Here is a 6,916-nt window from a genome sequence, read left to right as displayed (position 1 = left end):
GAGATGTATGTATTGTTCATTTATCTCCTGGAAGTACTTACATACAAACTTGACGTTGAAGTTACCCTTGGGAAACGCATTGTTGGGATACTTGCTAACACTCATTGTAGGCACAAACCTTCCAAGAAAAGATATGTTTTGTTCTTTACGCGTTTTGTCTTCTGTAGTTGCGAAGAAATAGCATTTTCAACTTAAAAATACAATAATAAATATTAAAATAAAATTTTGACAATTTGTCTTTCTATCGATATTCGTCGGTATGTGCTACCAATTTATACAATCGGTAACATAAATTTACAGAATTGCACATTCGTTAACTCAACCGAATATTTTCGTTAACTACCGATGTCGGTTCGTTATTAAAAAAAGTAACAGAATCGCACTACTGACCCCATAGAGGATTACGAATTACAAACTGTTACCTTTAGCGTAAACTGCGCACCCTTCTTGGCGCTTAGAACACTCATACAATTAGCTGAAGATACAAAAGACACATACCCAATTGCTTAAAAGTTATTTTGGAAAACTTATACGTTGACGACGTTCTAGCAGGAGGTCATTCAATAGAAGATACTATTAAATCTCGCAAAGAGTTAGCGGCTGCTTTGGAATCGGCTGGCTTTGAGCTGATGAAATAGACAGGTAACGAACCAAAAATATCACTGTGCTACAAAAGTGGACAACATTTTTTGCAGGGGTTCTGATGCATATTTTCCGTTTTCTTTGGGTCACTTAGTTTTTTGATTTTATAACGGCAAAAGTAGTGACATAACTTCTTTTTTCCACAACGGACTTTTACAGCTTATTTTTGAAATTTTTTGAAAGGTGAAAATCAGGGCTTTCGAACAAGCCATAATTTTTAAAAATCAGGTAACAAATTGTTATTTTATAGTGATTTAATGTGACAAAAACGTATTAAAAACAGGAAAATGCTTTTCCTCGTGCTCTTGACTGCGTAGATGATGCCTCCACAAAGGCACTTGGAATAAAATGGAATATTTGTGGTGATTTTTTCTCGTTCACACCACCCACAATGGAAATTAAAACATCTTACACAAAAACAGAAGTCCTATCGACAATTGCCAAACTGTTCGACCCATGTGGGTGGCTTGCTCCCATTGTAGTTGTCGCCAAATTAGTGATGCAGCAGATTTGGCTGGACAAGATTAACTGGGATGACATATTGAAGGCAATTACTCTTATGAACTGGCAGAACTTTGTTAAGAATAGCGGAGACATTGAGCACTTAAAGATTCCACGGGGGATAAATTACGCTCCAGACAACGACGTGGAAATTCACGGATTCTGTGACGCATCTGAGAGTGCATATGCAGCAGTATTGTACATCAGAACTCGAGATACAAGTAATAAAATAAAAACCTCATTGTTAACGGCTAAAACAAAAGTAGCCCCAATTAAGGAAATATCACTACCAAGACTTGAACTTTGTGGAGATGTTTTCTTATCAAAATTGGCATCATCAATATTAAACAATCTCCAAATTTCGAAATTTAATGTTCACTTTTGGACAGACTCAACCATTGTCCTCGCATGGCTGAGAAACCCCCCTTTTAGAACATGTTGGAATATAAAATTGGGCCCACTTTGATTCTAAGGATAACCCAGCGGACATTGCTAGTCGTAGGTGCTCACCCAGCGAGATTAGTAATTACCAACTCTGGTGGACAGGACCAGATTGGTTAAAATTACCGAAAAATAGTTGGCCATCGAAAGAAATTTGCGAAGTTACACTGGAAACAAAAACTTCGAAACTTTTGATGTTAAATATGGAACAAATGATGGATAAAGACCCCATGAGAAACATGCCTTCGTTAACAAGAGTATACAGAGCATATGCGCAAGCACTCAGATGTTGGAAAAACACACTCGTTTGTAGACAAAACCCTATAACTTCTGAAGTTGAAATTCAGGCCGGCAAACTAGGGATACGTAATCGAAGTCAAAAATCGACTATTCGATCTTTCGATTTTTACCTTCATCGGAATAGTCGACTTTTCGATCATTCGATTTTCACCTTTAACAGCAACGTCGACTTATCGATCTTTCGATTATGATCAAAGTCGACTAAAATCGATTTTGATCGATTTTATTGCTTTTTTGATACATATTGCTGTCAACAGAGGGTGTTATTACAATATTTGTCATATAGAAAAAGTTTGGTAAGAAAATCGAAAGTCGACCATGAAAGGTCGACTTTTCGATTTCTCGACTTCGATTTTTAGACTTTTCAAACCAAAAAGTCGACTAATCGATTAATCGAAAGTCGACTTGCCTATCCCTATGGCAAACGTGCCAGTATAATTCGCACCCAACGGTTCTTTTTCCCAGAAGAGTTTCAAGCATTAGAGAAAAGATCCAGAATTCCTCCAAAGAGTCCTTTGCTGTCTTTTAAGCCATACATAGATCCATAGGGTATTATGCGAGCTCATGGGAGATTGGTTCAATCGCCAGCACTCACTTTCGAAGAACGACACCCAATAATTCTTCTCAACTTTGCTAGATAGCCTTTACTAACACTGGCGTAGATTTTGCGGGACCCTTCAGCATACGAAATTTTACGGGAAGAGCATGTCTTATTACAAAAGGATATGTCTGCCTTTTCGTATGCTTTGCTACTAAAGCCATACACCTCGAACCAACAAGTGACCTCTCGACTCAGTCATTTTTAGCGGCATTCTCTAGATTTATTAGTAGGCGATGGTGCCCATCTTGTGTTTACTCCGACAACGGAACTAATTTTGTTGGAGCAGTCGATGTCCTTAAGAAAGACAGACTCTTGTTCATGAAAGATTTACAAAATAATGCGATTGTTCAAAATTCCCATTAAAATCTCGATTGGAAGTTTATTCTACCCGGTGCTCCACACCTGACACCAGACACATTTGAAGAAATGCATACCAAAAATGACTTTTAACTTCCAAGAATTTTCCACAATCTTGTCGAAAATTGAAGCTTGTCTTAATTCAAGACCCTTGAGTTCAGCTAGTGATGATCCTAGCGATTTGTCGCCCCGTGACCCCAGGCCACTTCTTGATCGGTACACCAATTTTAGCCCCTCCTGAGCCCGGATGTTTAAGACCAAGATGTTAGCATTGTCAATAGGTGGAAGCGTTTGAAAATTAACTCCCAATATTTTTGTAATAGATGGAAAACTGAATACTTACATGAGCTCCATCGACGAACTAAATGGAAGTATCAAATCATCAGGGTGATTTAATTGTACTTAAAGATGAACGTTCATCACCAACTGATTGGAAGTTAGTACGAATTATAAAGACCCACCAAGGAACCGACCAAAACGTAAGAGTCGTAGACATAAAGACTGCTAGTGGTAACATCAGCCGACCCATAACGAAGGTTGTCAAGTTATTTTCCGACTAATTAGTCGGACCCCTTTTTTAATAAAAATAACCATAGTACTCCTCCTTCCCGTTTATTTACAGATGGCTCCATACTTCCCAAATCAAGATTGTCGCCTCGAGCAAAGCCCAAGACGACCAGAGAGAAGAGAGGCCCGCCGCTTGGTCGCAGAACGCAGCCCATTACGTCCTGAAGTCGGCCCAGCCCGTCAAGTCGCAGAACGCCGCCCAGGCCCCAGGCCATTGGCAATACTCCTGCGGTCTGTGCCAACTAGATCATGTCATCAGTTCATGCCAACGCTTCAAAGATCAGACGCCATACCAGAGATATTAGACAGTTGAGAGTCGGGGCTACTGCAGAAACTACCTGGCGAGAAGCCATTTGGCCCCCGACTGCCCCAGTATTACTGGCTGTAGAAGGTGCGAACATCGTCATCATACGATGTTGCATGGGGCAACTGAAGACAGTTTGCAGCCTGCAGTAATTGTCGAACTGTCATTCTCCTGGGATCTAGTGTTTGTGCCCACGGTGTTGCTTCGTGTGACCACTGAAAGTATGGACACATATTATACAATTAGAACGTTGTTGAGTCAGTCGGCGGTAATGTCTCGGATTACCTACTCATCGTTCCAGAGGATGGGCCTGAGGTCATTCCGGTACCAAGATAGAAGATATACCGCTTTTAAAATTATGAGCCGTAGACCAAATTCAACTTGGGCACATAAAATTAATGCTCTTGTAACAGACAAGCTACCAAGAAGAGTTAACTCAGACCGTTTTCTAGAGGACCCAACTTCATATTTTAGCGAAGAAGCTATTGCTGACCCAGACCCAAGAAACAACATACCAATAGAATTTTAGCTGGGGGCTGACACCTATCCTGCGATACGAAGTGAAGGCTGTACGGCGGCTGGAGTGGGCGATGTGCAGGCTTACAACACTCACTTGGGCTATGTCTTCACTGGGCCAATAAGGAATCTGCCAAATATTTAATGAGAAGGATGCACTGAGTCTTGGGGCGGAGAATGTAAGGTCTAGGACCATACTTATTGCGAGCACTGTAGCGTTGTTTTGATGAATTTTTGGCTAACATTACATTTGTACATATATACACACATACATATAACCCGCAGTCGCTAGCTATTAACATTTTGCTCTCTTTTCCAATAAATCCTGGAATTGTAATCCTATAAAGCAACGCAAAGAGCAGCGATCGCTCAGTCTGTCAGTGATCTTTTAAAGCGTTCGACCGTGCTTCTCCTCGCTCAAGTTACATACTTACAATTAAAAAATTTGAAACAAACACTTTGTTAAAAACTAAGAACAAATAGTTACATAAAAAAAACAAACAAGTTACATTCTGTTACATTAACAAACACAAAGTTAAACATTGAAGTTAAAATATACACAGAACAATCAATACATTTAAAAAAATAATTCGAATTTTGCTACTTAAACCTAATATTGCAATGTGTAAAATTTGCCTAAAATTAACTAAAACTTACATCTACTTAAAACTTATCATAAATATTGTGCTAAGTAAAAACAGCTAAAAGCTACACCACTGTACATAAAAACCAATTGAATTAAATCTATAGTCTATTTAGAGTTAAATTGTGCTATCTAAAACCCTAAAAATTATATTACAAAACATAGTTCAAATCAACATACATTGTACATACACACTCACACATAGCATCCACTGAATTACAAAACAAAATAAAACCAAACACATTAAAATTAGAAAACAAAAAAGCTTACTTATTATTTACAAAATTAAAAGGCAAAGGTTTGTAAATAAAAACCAACAATACCAGAGAAAAAATTAATGAATAGTAATCAAGTATATGACACAGAAAATTATGCTAAAGAATTAAAGCTTAGGTTAAAAATTTCGTTAGAAAACGCTAGAAATATAATTGAACAAACTAATGTTAAAAGAAGCTTAAACTAATTGAATAATACGAATAGAATAGATCTTAAAATAGGAGATTTAATTTTAGTTAAAAAGGAGTATAGGAAGAAAAAAGAATCTCCTTATCATGGTCCATATGAAATAATTAATATTGATAATTTACATGTTACGATAAGAATTAATAACAAAGAAAAAGTATTTTATAGGAACTTATTAAAGAAATGTCATAAGTAATCTTAAGCCAAAATATTTTTTTATGAATAACAATCTTACTATAAGTATTAACGTAAACAAGAAATTATTTTATTGTCAAATACAAAAAAAAAAGATAAGAGAAAAAAAGAAAATACTTAGCCCACTTAAGATCATATTTCATAAGAACAATTTTGTACTTTTTAGTGATCCACAAAGAAACTACTTGACACCACCGTAAAGAATTGTCGTAAAAAGTACACAATTTGTTTAGTAAACAACAGAAATTGTATACATTTCTTTTAAGCGTGAGAGTGTAGTATGTCACCAACACATTGTTGTCATACATTTAGATGTTCGATATTTTGTTTAGTTGTGCTGGTCAAGCGTCACAGCAAGTTCATTGCTTTCATGCTTTGTTTCTTTGTTTCGGAGCGTCACAGCGAGTTCATTACTCACTCATATGTAGGGCAATGGTTTGGAGTTCCAATTGGTATTCAAGACTATTGTAATGTGTCAGAAGTTAGCCAATGGGAGTGAAGAATATTCCAATAGTAAATTTGAATTGAGTGAATTCTAAAATATGAATGCAAGACTCAAATAAATGACAACATATGTGAAATATTACATACACACATACATATGTAATTGAAACGATATTGAACTCTTTTCCTATTGGTTGGGAGTTACTAAACATCGAGTATTATTGTAAATATTATAGATTATGACTCAATGTTAGACTTAAGAATTTTTATATAAATATCACAGGAAAAAATAAAGAGGTCAGACTTGTTCGTGACTTACACTGGAATTTTTTATTTTTTACAGTAAGATAGATTAAGCACTCCTCATAGGCGAATTTTGCCTTGTTCCACAAATTCTGAACTTCAGAGGAATATATTTGTAGCTTATACACGCTACAACAATTGTCTTTACGCAAGTCGAACGAATCATCGAATTTTACCACTGCCTCGGTGGCTCTAACGAAGCGTGTGAGAGGAGTGACCGACATTTTTCAATCGGGATGAGCAAAAACTGCAATTGAATTTGCAACAAATAACAAAAGAAAGGCAAAGGTGAATGAAATTCAATTGAGGCACTAATTGCTATAGTTCAATGGAAATAGGAAATTTCTACAAAAACCTAAAAACTATTACAAATATGCCCCAGAAATTGTTGTGTTTTGTGTTTGTGTTGACACCTGTTTTTGTGCTGTGTTCTATCTTTTTTTAAAAAAATATAAATTAAAGTAGTTAACCTTGTTTTTTTATCTAAAAATGTATTAAAGTGTTATTAAGTACTCACAATACAAGTGGTTATATTGGTGAAGTGTAGTGTTAAGGTTATAATTGATTTTACTTTGTAACAAATACGGCAAATTCTTTATTTTTGCTTTCCTCTTTTGCCTTTTTGGTAGTTTTATGCTAA

The 6,916-nt window shown here is 36.3% G+C and overlaps 1 protein-coding gene across 1 annotated transcript in view; it reads right to left on the bottom strand.

Moving 5' to 3' along the window:
- LOC141400503 (uncharacterized) overlaps nucleotides 1-6,916 on the bottom strand; it is a 122,022-nt gene that overhangs the window by 22,558 nt on the left and 92,548 nt on the right. The window contains exon 2 of the mRNA XM_073979705.1: nucleotides 42-190. The gene's annotated coding sequence lies outside the window, so the exon portion shown is untranslated. The remainder of the gene's footprint in view (nucleotides 1-41; nucleotides 191-6,916) is intronic.

Source organism: Musca autumnalis, unplaced genomic scaffold (genome assembly GCF_047663935.1).
Source record: "Musca autumnalis isolate F117 unplaced genomic scaffold, ASM4766393v1 scaffold_30, whole genome shotgun sequence".
NCBI classification, from domain to species: domain Eukaryota; kingdom Metazoa; phylum Arthropoda; class Insecta; order Diptera; family Muscidae; genus Musca; species Musca autumnalis.
Note: the sequence above shows the minus strand (reverse complement) of the source record. Positions and strands in the feature narration are given on the sequence as shown.